The sequence below is a fragment of the Tenrec ecaudatus genome, chromosome X (genome assembly GCF_050624435.1).
Source record: "Tenrec ecaudatus isolate mTenEca1 chromosome X, mTenEca1.hap1, whole genome shotgun sequence".
Classification (NCBI taxonomy): domain Eukaryota; kingdom Metazoa; phylum Chordata; class Mammalia; order Afrosoricida; family Tenrecidae; genus Tenrec; species Tenrec ecaudatus.
This window is the reverse complement of record NC_134548.1, coordinates 38,230,236-38,242,752: the sequence shown is the minus strand read 5'-3', so window position 1 is coordinate 38,242,752 and position 12,517 is coordinate 38,230,236. Positions and strand designations below refer to the sequence as shown.

The 12,517-nt window shown below is 41.2% G+C and overlaps 1 non-coding gene across 1 annotated transcript; it reads left to right on the top strand.

Moving 5' to 3' along the window:
* The first annotated feature begins 12,170 nt into the window (after nt 1-12,170).
* LOC142435393 (small nucleolar RNA SNORA42/SNORA80 family) lies at nt 12,171-12,305 on the top strand. Its single transcript, XR_012781456.1, has one exon. It is a non-coding gene; the product is annotated as a small nucleolar RNA SNORA42/SNORA80 family (small nucleolar RNA).
* Nucleotides 12,306-12,517: the final 212 nt, after the last annotated feature.

The following is a 12,517-nucleotide window of genomic DNA, read 5'->3' as shown; positions in this document are numbered from 1 at the left end:
CATTGGAGCGAAGAAGAATGGTTATGTTTTATTTTTTGCTTCCACCAGGTATATGCCCAGTAGAGGGTTGGCTGAGTCATAAGGTAGATCAATTTCCATTTTCTTAAGTATCGCCAGATTGCTTTCCACAGATGCTTTCCACAGATCTCCACGACCACCAGCAGTGGAGGAGGGTTCCTACTTCACCACAGCCCCTCCAACACTTGTTGCTCTCTGATTTGCTGATTTGGGCTAGCCTCAGGGGTGTTCGGTGGTATCTCATGGTTGTTTTGATTTGCATTTCTCTCATGACTAATGACCTGGAACACTTTCTCATATGCTTATTGGCCATATGGGTCTCCTCCCTAGTGAAAGTTCTTTTCAGTTCTTTAGTCCACTTCCTTAGGGGGTTAACTGTTTTCCTCTTTTTGCAGGTCATGATGGTGTTGTAGATTTTAGTAATGAGTCCTTTGTCTGATGTGTCATTACTAAAAATCTTCTCCCAGTCTGTGGGTTGTCTTGTCGCCCCCTTGGTGAAGTCTCTTGAAGTGCACAGTTGCTTTATTCTTATTAAATCCCATTTGTTGATTTCCAATTCCCCTTGTGTGTGTACCCTTCCCTACTGAAGTGAGCCTATGAATTCCCTGCGCCAGTGCTCTGAGGTTAGTCCCAATTCCCTCCTTGATGATCATGATGGCTTGGGGTTTAACTTCTAGGTCTCTCATCCACCTTGAGTTTATTCTTGTGCTTGGGGTGAGGTAAACGTCTTGTTTCATTTTCCTACATGTGGATATCCATTGTTTCCAGCACCACTTGTTAAAAAAGGTATCTGCTTCCCACTTGATGGTTTTGGGACCCTTGTCGAAGACCATTTGTTTATATGTTGATGGTTTTACTCTTGGGCTTTCTATTCTTTTCCACTAGTCTGAGTGTTTGTCATTGTGCCAGTACCATGCTTTTTTCTTTTTTCTTTTTTTTACCACTGTAGCTGTGTAATAGGCATTAAAATCACATAAGGCAAGTCCTCCAACTGCATCCTTCTTCTTGGGGAGCTCTCTGCTAATTCTGGGTTTCTTCCCTCTCCATATGAAACTGGTGGTCAGTTTTCCCAATTCTTTGAAGAAGGTTGATGGTATTTGAATTGGTATAGCATTGAACTTGTAGAGTGCTTTAGGTAGGACTGTCATCCTTACAATGTTGAGCCTTCCAGTCGATGAGCAGAGGATATTCTTCCATTTTTGGAGGTTGCTTTTGGTTTCCTGTAGTAGGGTCTTATAGTTTTCCTTGAATAGGTCTTTAGTATTTTTGTTAACTATATTCCTAGGTGTTTCAGTTTGTTCTTAGCTATTGTGAAGATACTTCCTCCTTTATCCCCTCTTCCATGGTCCTGTCTAATGTGCATAGAAACCTACTGACTTCTATTTATTGATCTTGTGTCCTGCTACTCTTCCACATTCCTCTATCACTCTAAGTACTCCAGCTGTGGAGCTTTTGGGGTTTTCAATGTACAGAATCATGTCGTCTGCAAATAGCAATAGTTTCACTTCCTCCTCTCCCATTTGGATCACTTTGATGTCCTTTCACTGTCTTATGTTGTTAGCCACAAACTCCTAAACGATAATGACTAGAAGTGGGGAAAGGGGGCATCCTTGCCTTGTACCCTTATTCAGTGGGATTGTTTTTGTAATTTCTCCATTGACTATGATGTTCGCATTGGCCTTTCATAGATAGCTTGTATCAGCTAGAGGAACTTACCTTCCAATCCTATCTTCAAGAGTGTCTTGATTAGGAATTGGTGTTGGATGTTGTCAAATGCTTTTTCTGTGTCTATGGATATCATCATATGATTTTTTTCCTTTTTATATACTTTTGTATTCTCTTGGCCAATATTTTGTTATGGATTTTTGCATCTATGTTCATTAGAGATATTGGTCTGTAATTCTCTATACCTGTGGGGTCCTTTCCCTGTTTGGGTATTAAAGTAATGCTGGCTTAGTAAAATGAGTTTGGGCGTTTGCCATCCTCTTCTATGTCATGGAATACTTTGTGGAGGATCAGTGTTCACTCTTCCCTGAATGCTTGGTAGAATTCTGTTGTGAAACCATCTGGTCCTGGGACTTTTTTTGTTGGTAGGTTTTTGATGACCCTCTCTATTTCTTCTTTCTCTATGGGTTTGTTGAGGTTCTTGTTCTCTGTCTGAGCTAATCTAGGGAGAGACGGTTTTTCCAAATATTTATCCATGTCTCCCATGTTTCTGAATTCATTACAATACAGACCTTCATAGTACTTTGTGATTGTCCTTTTAATCTCATTGGGGTCTGTTGTTATTGCCCCTGATTCATCCCTCATCTCGGCTATTGATGTTTGCTCCTTTCAATCCTTGGTAAGCTTTGCCAGCGCACTGTCAATTTTGTTACTTCTTTCATAAAACCAGCTTTTAGCCCATTTATGTTTTGCATTGTTCTCTTGTCTTCCCACTTATTTAACTCTGCCCTGATTTTTATTATTTCTTTTCTCTTGTATTTGGAGGGGTTGTTCTGCTGACTGTGATCTAGTTGTTGGAGGTTTTGTGTTAACGTATCTGTCATACACCTCTCTTCTTTTTTCATATATGCATTTAATGATACCAAGCTACCTCTGATAACTGCCTTCACAGTGTCCCATAAGTTTTGATACATTGTATTCTCATTCTCCTTAGTTTCTAGAAACTTCCTAATATCCTCTCTGATCTGGGCCTGTACCCATTCATGTCGCAGAAGATCATTATTCGTTCTCCAATTGGTTGCCCTTGCTTTTTTGGATATCCTCTTATTAATCTCCAGCTTTATAGCATGGTGATCTGAGAAAGATGTCTGGATAATATCTATGTGTTTGGATTTACTCAGGCTGGACTTGTGTCCCAGCATGTGGTATATCCTTGAAAATGATTCAAGTGGATTTGAAAATAATGTGAAATCCTTTGCGTTTGGATGGAAAGCTCTATAAATGTCTATCAGGCCTTGTTGCCTAATTACATTGTTTAGCTCTATGGCCTCTTTGCGGAGTTTCTTTCCCAGTGATACGTCTTTCTCTGATAGCGAGGGTTAAAGTCACCTACTATGATTGTTGAATCCATGATTTCTTTTTTCATCTTTTAATAGTTTGCTTGACGAAATTCACTGCATCATTATTAGGAGCATAAATATTCAATATGCTAAGTGCTTCTTGGTTTACTGAACCTTTGAACATTATGTAGTGTCCCTCTTTGTCTCTTTTTATGGTTTGGATCTTGAGGTCCACTTTGTCAGAGATTAAGATAGCCACCCCTGCATTTTTTGAGTTACAATTGGATTGGTAAACTTTCTGTCAACTCTTTATTCTTAGTATATTCTTGTCTGTGCACTTAAGATGTGTCTCTTGCAGGCAACAGATTAATGGATTATGTATTCTGAGCCAGTCCTCAAGCCTTTTTATTTTAATGTACGAATTGAGTCCATTTGAATTCAGAGTTATTTTCACTATCTGTGGATTCATAGTTGTCATATCCTGTTTTGTGTTTTGGGTCTTTACCTATCTCACTTCTTATCAGTGTGCTGTATTTCAGTGGAGAGTTTCTATCTTGTCCTCTTTTCCATCTGAGACCCTGTTGTACTGGTAATTGTTGTTGGCATGTTGGCTTCTAGAAGGAGATGGGCTATATGGTGGTGTCCTGTTTGTTCTTGGTGGGGGTTTATCCCCGGCCATTGTGGGTCATCCAGTATATTCCACAGGGTCGGGTGTCTTGCACCATATTATTTGAGTCTTTCCTTGTCCTTGAAGACCCTTATCTCACCATCTATCTTAATGGATAACTTGACAGGGTACAGGATTCTGGGGAAGGCATTTTTTTTCTTTCAGCTTTTGGAAGATGTTGCTCCATTCTCTCCTCCTTTTAATGGTATCTGCTGATAGGTCTGAGCATGTTCTTACATGTGCTGCTTTGTATGTGACTGTCTTCCTTTCACTTGCTGCTTGTAAAATTGTCTCTTTTTCCTCTAAGTTGGATATTTTTACTATTATATATCTTGGCATGTTCTTTTTGGGGTCTAGTCTACCTGGTGTCCTTTCTGCTTCCTGTATGAGTGCCTAGTTCTCCCTTGTTAGGGTGGGAATGTTTTCTTCCTGAAATTCCTTTGTTGTCTTGGCTATTGACTTGTGTGTTGTGTTGTGCTCCTGTAGATAGATTATTCAAATATTCTTCCTCTTCATAGCACCTTTAATTGATCTCAGGCTATCTTCTGTTTAATTTTCCTATCTAACTGTCTTTCTTATTTGCTTAAATCTGTTTGAGTGTCCTCGAGATCACTGATATGGTTCTCTTCCTCCTCAAGCCTAATCATAAATTCTATGACCTTGTATGTGGGTTCTGCTACCTCCTCTGTTATCTCCTGCCGTTCCCTTTGGTGGGTGGATTTCATCCCCTCTATTGTGGATTTCATCTCCTCTATCATTGTATCCTTAATCTGGGATGCTTCCCTCAGTCCCTGTATTACTGGGAGCAGACTTCTGAAGATTTCCTTCAGTGGCAGATCTGTATCTGTTTCTTCTTTGAGAGACATTAGCTCTGATGCTATGTTTAGTCTCTCTGTTTTTTTGTTGCGAGTGATTTGGTCTGTTGATTTTTCCTCGATCCTTTCATAGGTCCCATGCTTCTGGGAAGCCAGGGGAACCTTGTCTGTCTTACTGTTAAGGATTCTTTCAGGCGACTGCCTATGACCTACTATTAAGATGGTTCAGACTGCTGTGTAGGCAGAGTACCCCGAAAGCTTAGTGACCCGCAGTAGTGAGATATTTTAACTACTGGAGTGGGGACTGGAACCTCAGTGAGTGCCTTCAGGCTGCTTTGGCCTGGTTTGTCAGGGTACCCTTAGCAGCCTTTTTTTTTTTGTTTTAGTAATAAAAAAGAAGTTAAAAGGTTAAACATTTAAAAACAATTTTAACAAAATTTTTGGAGGAAAAAGAAAAAATTGAAGAGAGAGGAAGAAGGAGAAGCTATAAAAGAGGAGAGAAAAGAAGTGATAATAGTGGAAATGGAAGGAGAAGAAAAAAGAGATAAAAGGAAAACCTATAGAAAAGGGGCAGAAGAGAAGTACTAGCAATAATGAAAGAGGAGGAAGAAAGAAGAGAAAAGACAACATCGAAAGTAAAAGAAAGAAAAGAGAAAAACCAGCGTGAGATAAAAGAACATATATATATATTTATATATTTTTTAAAATTTTTACGCCGCTGGCCCTGTGAGCTTGCGAGCTGCACAGGCTCCACAGTGATGTGGTCCCAGCAGGTTCGGACAGCAGCGGAACTGGCAGGAATCAGGAGGAGGCAATGACACTTGTCCTCCACCCTGGAAGGAATGTGTCACAGCACGCTTAGAACTCGGAGCCGCTGGCCGCTGGAATCCCCGCAGCACACCTGGGAGGGCAATGCCGCTCTGCCAGGAGGGCAACGCCCTGTTGTTCGCACTCCCAGTAGGCAGGGGCGCCCACTGCTGTGACCTGTACTGTCTGTGCTGGAAAAGGGGCCTTGAGGCAGGCAGGTCTAGTTCATAAGGTGACCAGATTTTAACATTGGTAAAGGGGGACACCAGAGGGACACCATTGATAAAACTCATATCCTGGCGAAATAGCGGCAGGGTAGCTGAAAACCGTATACCCTAGCTTGTCATGCATTCTTAAAAAAAAATGGAACTCTTTTAAAACACTGCGGGACCCGGGAAAAATTGTTAAAAATCGGGACTGTTCCGCCAAAAATGGGACATCAGGTCACCTTAGTCTAGTGCCTCAGGCCGCTGGCTCAGGGCTCCGTAGTAGCACAGGTCAGCCTGAATTGGCCTGGCGGTGGAAACACAGTGTAGGGGTAGAAGCTGGATAGGGCTCTGGCTGCACGTAGCGCTGGCGGGAAGTCCTCAGTGCAGGTTCCAGGGCCTGGAGCGGAGGCGGCTGCTAAGCTGACAGGGTTGGGTGGCCAGGCAAATGGGATGCTAGTGGAGAGGTCCCAGGCAGCAATGAGGGTAGACGGTCCCCCTTGGGGGGTCGCCCAAGCAGCTCCGGGTGGCCTGCAGGTCAGTTACCTGGGCCTTAGATTAATTGAGGGGAGAGACGTGGACCCAAGGGCAGATCGCTGCCACAGGGGGAGAGGGGAACCACGGGAAAGGGAAGTTTCTTTCCCAGTGTGGTCCCACAAGTGGGCCGCTGCTCTAGGGGGTCCTGTGACCACTGCACCTGTCTAGGCAGGGCAGGCAAGTGACTCTGGGCTGGGGTCTGGGGATGGAGTGGGGCTATAGCTAGTCACGCAGCAATGGCGGCAGTCTAGTGACCCGAGATGTCCCATGAATTGGTTCCTGTATCACTGAGGCCCATGCTCAGGACAAATGCATGGGGTGGGGGGGGTGCTGTCCCAGGGGGATATTTCACTCTCCAGAGTCCTACCACTTGGCTACCTGGACTCCAAACCCGCTTTGTTCAAAAGAGCTCTCAGAGTATGCGGGTCCCCTGGTCTGCCATCTTCTCAGAATTTTTCTTTCTAAATAATAACAATGCTAACTTGTATTATTTTTTCTCTGAATTTGCCGTAACCTAAGTTGTAAGTGTCATTTTCAAGGCTGGTGCTAGCCTTTTTGCTGCCACTATAAAATATAAATAATATGTGTACTGTCTTCTAAATTGAAGAAAATTTATATATTTATGAAATAAATAAATTACTTACCTAAATTACCTGAGTAGCTGATTTGTTGACATCACTTGTTTAACTAGCACTAGCATGCAGTACGATGTGTATCGTCTGAGAGAGTTACAAAATGTTTTCGTCGTTGCCAATGCCAAAAAATGCCATTGTTCATTAAGTCCAAATAATGGTGGTCGAATTCTAACAACTGATCAACAATGCGAACTTTGATAAGCAGTTCTCGATAATGAGTTCTCAGCAATTATTTGTTATTATTAAAGTTTAACATTATAAAATTACCAAAAGTAATATAAAACTCATATCCTAGCTAAATAGCCACATGGCAGCTGAAAACCATATATTCCCTTCCTGTTCGCCCTCCATTCCCTAACTTGTCATGCATTCTTTCCAAAAAATCAGGACTTTTTAAAAACACAGCGGGATGCGGGACAAATTGTTAAAAATCAGGACTGTCCCGCCCAAAGTGGGATGTCTGGTCACCTTAGTTTAGAAAGACATTGTAAGCCATTAAATTGGATCTGTTGGTTGGGTTTTAGGAATGGCCTGCACAGAATATATAGAAAAGTTAAGCCCTACCCAGTGCCTTGAGTGCTCATGACATTTGCGTTTGAAAAGTCTTGTCACTAGAGCTCTTGGCAGACTGAAGAAAAAAGGCTCCTTTAAGTTTTTGAATTTTGAGCAAGCAGTTTGTGGCTTATTATGGCTAAGCTGGAACTATCTAGAGCTATGGAGGAACTTTCCTCTCTAGGACTGGACATTAAAGGGAGCCAGAAATGCTCTCTAGGATAAACCTGTAGAGTGGGAGTGGTGGAAACACAGCAATGGAAAGACAGGTTGAGCCTACTACTGACAACTCCTGGACCTGGTTCACAAGGACTAGAAGAAAGATGAGAGTGACCTGGCTGGTCTAAAATGTAAAGAGTTGTGTGGAACCTGAACTTCTGGCCTGGTCTAACCTGGGAGGGGTTGGGGCTAGGATTGAGAATTTGTGAAGGGTCTGATGTGGAGGGAGTCCTATGTGGAACTCCCTGCTTTGCTGTCCTAGTGCCTGTTGCCCTAGCTTGAAATGGGTAAGGTTGAGTTTACCAGGACCTGACCAGATGAAGACAAGATTTTTGAGCCTGTGCATTGGTGTATATTGCACCAATGAATGGATGGATTACTTGATGGATGGTCTCAAAGTTTCCAACTGAAATCAAGATTCTTCACGTCAAAGACCATGCATGCCTCCTCATAGCACTGAGTTGATAAAAGTGGTTAGTGTAGAAATATGGAAGTCCAAAATGGGGGGAGATAATGGCATGCAGAAGCTGGTTTACAAACTTTCATGGATGAGGTAATATGTTGATTGGATTATAGGATTATGGTGTCCCTGCTCACATAACTATTCAGTGTAGTATATATTTTTGTTGTTCACGTACATCATATGTGTTTAAATGGGGATGGCACATTTTTAGTTGTATGTATTTTAGTTTTATTCTGTTAGCCACAAACATGATTTTATTATAATTCTTATTTAAAGATTATGTATGGTTGAAGAGTTGTGTAAATGTATCAAGTCGACAAGACTGTGGTACTTCAATGATTTTATATCAAGTTGAAGATGTATAAAAGTATAGGGGTGGAATCCCACCTGTCAAGTCATAGTCTGACTATGCCTACTTCGGGATGTGGCCTTCTTTTAACCTGGAGTACTGGGAACTTCTCTAGATCTCTCTCCTTTCATCATCCTACCTGCTGGAACTCTGACACTGACCCTGAGAGCTGCAAGAATTCTGCCATATTTCCACTGACCTTGGATTAACAGAACTCTTAACCCACAGACCTGTGATCTTCCTGCAATCTGCATCATTGCATGTAGCTGTGTGAGTGTGAAGAGGGATGTATGGACTTGAGTTGATATGCTTTCTTGATGAAATAATTATTTCTGGATATAAAGCACTTTCTTATACATATAAGTCACTGAATTTGTTTCTCTAGTCAACCTGACCTAACACAGTGATCTGGTAGAACAGCAGTTCTCAACTGTGGTTTGTGACCCCTTTGGGGGTTGAACGACCCTTTCATGGGGGTCGCCTGATTCATAACAGTAGCGAAATGATAATTATGAAATAGCAACGAAAATAATTTTATGGTTGGGGGGATTACCACAACATGAAGAACTGTATTAAAGGATCGCAGCATTAGGCAGGTTGAGAACCACTGAAATAGAACAAGGTTGAATTGCTCCTGTGGGTTTCTGAGACTAAGTATTTATAGGAGTAGAAAGCTTTGCCTTTCTACTGTAGAGAGGCTGGTGGTTTTAAACTGCTGACCTTGTGGTTAACAGCTCAATGTCTAACCACCATGCCACCAGGAGTCCTATATACTTTATTATTATAACTTAAAATATTAAATTATTTTTAAAAAGATAAAGTGAGAACAGGGTGTTTTCCTTTGTTCATATATCTGTATCTATCTGGAGCCCTGGTGGCATAGTGGGCTACAGGTTGGGCTGCTAATCATAAGATCACCAGTTCAAAACCACCAGTTACTCCATGGGAAATATATGAGGCTTTCTATTCCCATAAATATTTACAGTCTTAGAAACCCACAGGGGACATTTATTCTCCATCTGATAGGGTTACTATGAATTGGAATTAACTATGGTAATGAGTGAGTTTTTGTATTTTTTTATCTACCTACCTAGATATAGACATAGAAGGTAAGTCAAACATATTGCAACTAGGATTTCAATTAATATATCAGTGGATTTATTCCAAACCAAATATATTTAATCAGGTGTCTGTACTTTGAGAAGGCAGCTCATTTTTAATCATATTTTGAGTGTCTTCTGGCCTGATGAGTCTTTCTCTTCCTTTAAAAATTATAGTCTCAGAAACACACAGGACCCATTCCATCTTGACCTATAGGGTTACGAAGCATCATAAATGGCTCAGTGGCAGTGAACTTGGTTTATTTTTGGTTTTCTGATCTGAGGGTCTCATCCTCTAGCGCTATCTTTGACAATGTTCTGCTTCTATTCATGGGATTTTCAGTCTCTGAAAATGTTTCACTGCTACTTAAAAGGCTCTATTGGCTAATTCCTCTGAAGTGGACAGCCTATTCCTTCTTTGTAATGTGTTCTTAGTCTCGAAGCTCCACTGAAACCTATTTACTTTTGGTGACCTTGATGGCTGTTGAAATACCAGTGACATAGTTTTCAACATTGTAGTAGCACACAAGCTAACACAGTATGACAAACTGACAGAGAAGTGATACCAACACATTTTAGTATTAATTTAAACTGGGCTATACTACTAAGGAGCTTTAGTAGTGCATTGGGTTAGTCATTGAGCTACTGACTACAAGACCAAAAATTCTAACCAACCACTTTCTACTTGGGAGTAACATGAGTTTTGTGCTCCCGTAAAGATTTACAGCCTCAGGAACAATAAGGAACAGTGCTACCCTGTTACTCTGAGTCAGAATTGACTCAATGGTATTTGGATGGGAGGATTCTAAGAAACTACAATATGATTGATAAAGTACGGGTTTAGTGCAAACAAGGAAACACAATAGACAAATAAGGGAATCTAAATTAAAATTGGTGCATGGGATAGACCAGGCTGACTAAAGACACTCATATATGTGTAAGAAAGAACTTTCTATCAAGAAGTAATAATATATCAAGAAGACATATCATCCCAGTACAACTCAAGTCCATAAGTCTGATAAAATCCATAAGTCCATCTTTAGACTCACACGGCCACATGCATTGATGCAGAATGCAAGAAGATCATAGGCCTGTGGGTGCAAAGTAGCAAGGATCCATGGTGTGTGCAAACATGCAAGGGCTCTGACAGCTCTCAGAGTCAGCAAGCAAGAAAATGTAAAGGCAGAGAGAGGGCAGGGTATCACACCCTCCTTTTAAGTAGACCACATCCCAAAGGAGGCACCACCAGACTGTGAGCTGATGGACAGGTTGAATACCATTCATACATTTTTGTATATCTTCAAGTTTACGTAAAATTATCTATCTATAACAGTGAAGGGCCGGGCAATATTTTATCCTATTATACACAAGGTCACTAAGAATCAGAAAAGCTTGGGAAGGTATCTGACAACAATTACTAGCCATTTTGAAAAAAAAAATTGTGGCAATATATTTTAGTGAGAATTACATGCTTTTAAATGGTTTACTGTGATGTTGGCAACGAATATTGAAAGTCCGATGGACTTCCAAAAAGAAAGCCACATCTGTCTTGGAAGAAGTATGGCCAGAGTGCTCCTTAGAGGCAAGGGTGATGAGACTTCATTTCACATACGTTGAACATAATGTCAGGAGAGACCAGTTCTTGGAGAAGGACATCATGCTTGTTAAAGTGGAGAGGCAGTGAACATGAAGAAGGTGCTCAATGAATGGCTGCAACAATGGACTCAGACATAGGAAAAATGCAAGGATGGGGCAGGACCAGTTGGCGTTCTCTTGTGCATAGAGTAGCTATGGGTAGAAACTGACACAATTGCACCTGACAACAACAGCATGCTTTCATATTTCTGCAAGTGGAACAATAAAGTTTAATGTACTTACATTCTTTTGGGTTAAATTATGAGTCATCAACTAACAATAATGCAACTTAGTACTGAGCAAGTTTGTTTTATTTTCATGAAGATACAATTTGAACAAACAAATATGATTGTAAATGTATTATATACTGAGCACATGGGATAAGAGAATATTGATAAGACAAAATGCATGCTATCAAATACCTTACAGTTTAACAACTGATTCTCCTAGCAAAGACCTTCTGGCATGAGACCTATAATTCTTTAAAATATTTCCATTTTTATGTTTATACAAAACACTTCTACCTATTGTCTATTATCTATAGATTATTTAAAGACTATTGTGAAAAGAAGGCTCTATAATATCTCATGTATATCTTTGTCCTGAACATAACCCTCAAAGCACTACATTTTGTCCCTACCCAGTCAAAATTCAGTATATATATAATCATTTTATTGGAGGCTCTTACAGCTCTTATAACAATTATATCAAGCACATTTGAACATATGTTGCCCTCATAATTTTTAAAATATGTTTTTTCTGTTTGAGCCCTTAGTATCAGCTCCTCTTTTTTCCCCTCCTTCCCCCATCCTCCCACCATCATGGAACCCTGTTAAATTATATATTATTATTATTTTCATATCTGGCATCATCCTCTGTCTCCCTTTGTCCACATTATTGTTGTTCATCCCCCTGTTGAGGAGAGGGATTGTCCATCATTGTAGTCAGTTCCTGGTTTCTCCCCCTTCTTCTCCAACCTTCCCCTTACCCTCATGGTATCGCTACTCCCATTGCTGGGCCTGCAGGTTTTATCTGTCTTGCATTCCTTCTGTCGAGAGCTCTTATCTGTGCCAGTGTATGTGCTCTGGTTTAGCTGGATTTGTAAGGTAGAGCTGGGGTCATGGTAACGGGGAGGAAGAAGCATTTAAGAACTAAAGGAAGCGCATGGGTTTGAATTTATGGCAGGCCCAGCACCATGGGCCTCTCATCGTGTCCCATGCCAGCGCAAACGGTAGCCCGAACCATTGCCCTGCCTCCTAGCCCATAGGCTTCCAGCACTGAAGCGGGTTGCACCGTGGGGGGTGGGGGTCTGGCCTGGGCAGAGACCCATTGACCATCCTGGTGAACATTAAGTCTCATTTTCAATGAATCTCGCTTAGTCAGCTGAGAACAGCGTGGGTACCATCAAAGGGTGGAGGGTCTCTGGTCACAGTGCTTCCTCCCTTGGCGTGAGCACCATGTGGTGTCTGATGAGCTTTTAATAAAAAAAAAGAACTAAATGAATGTTAT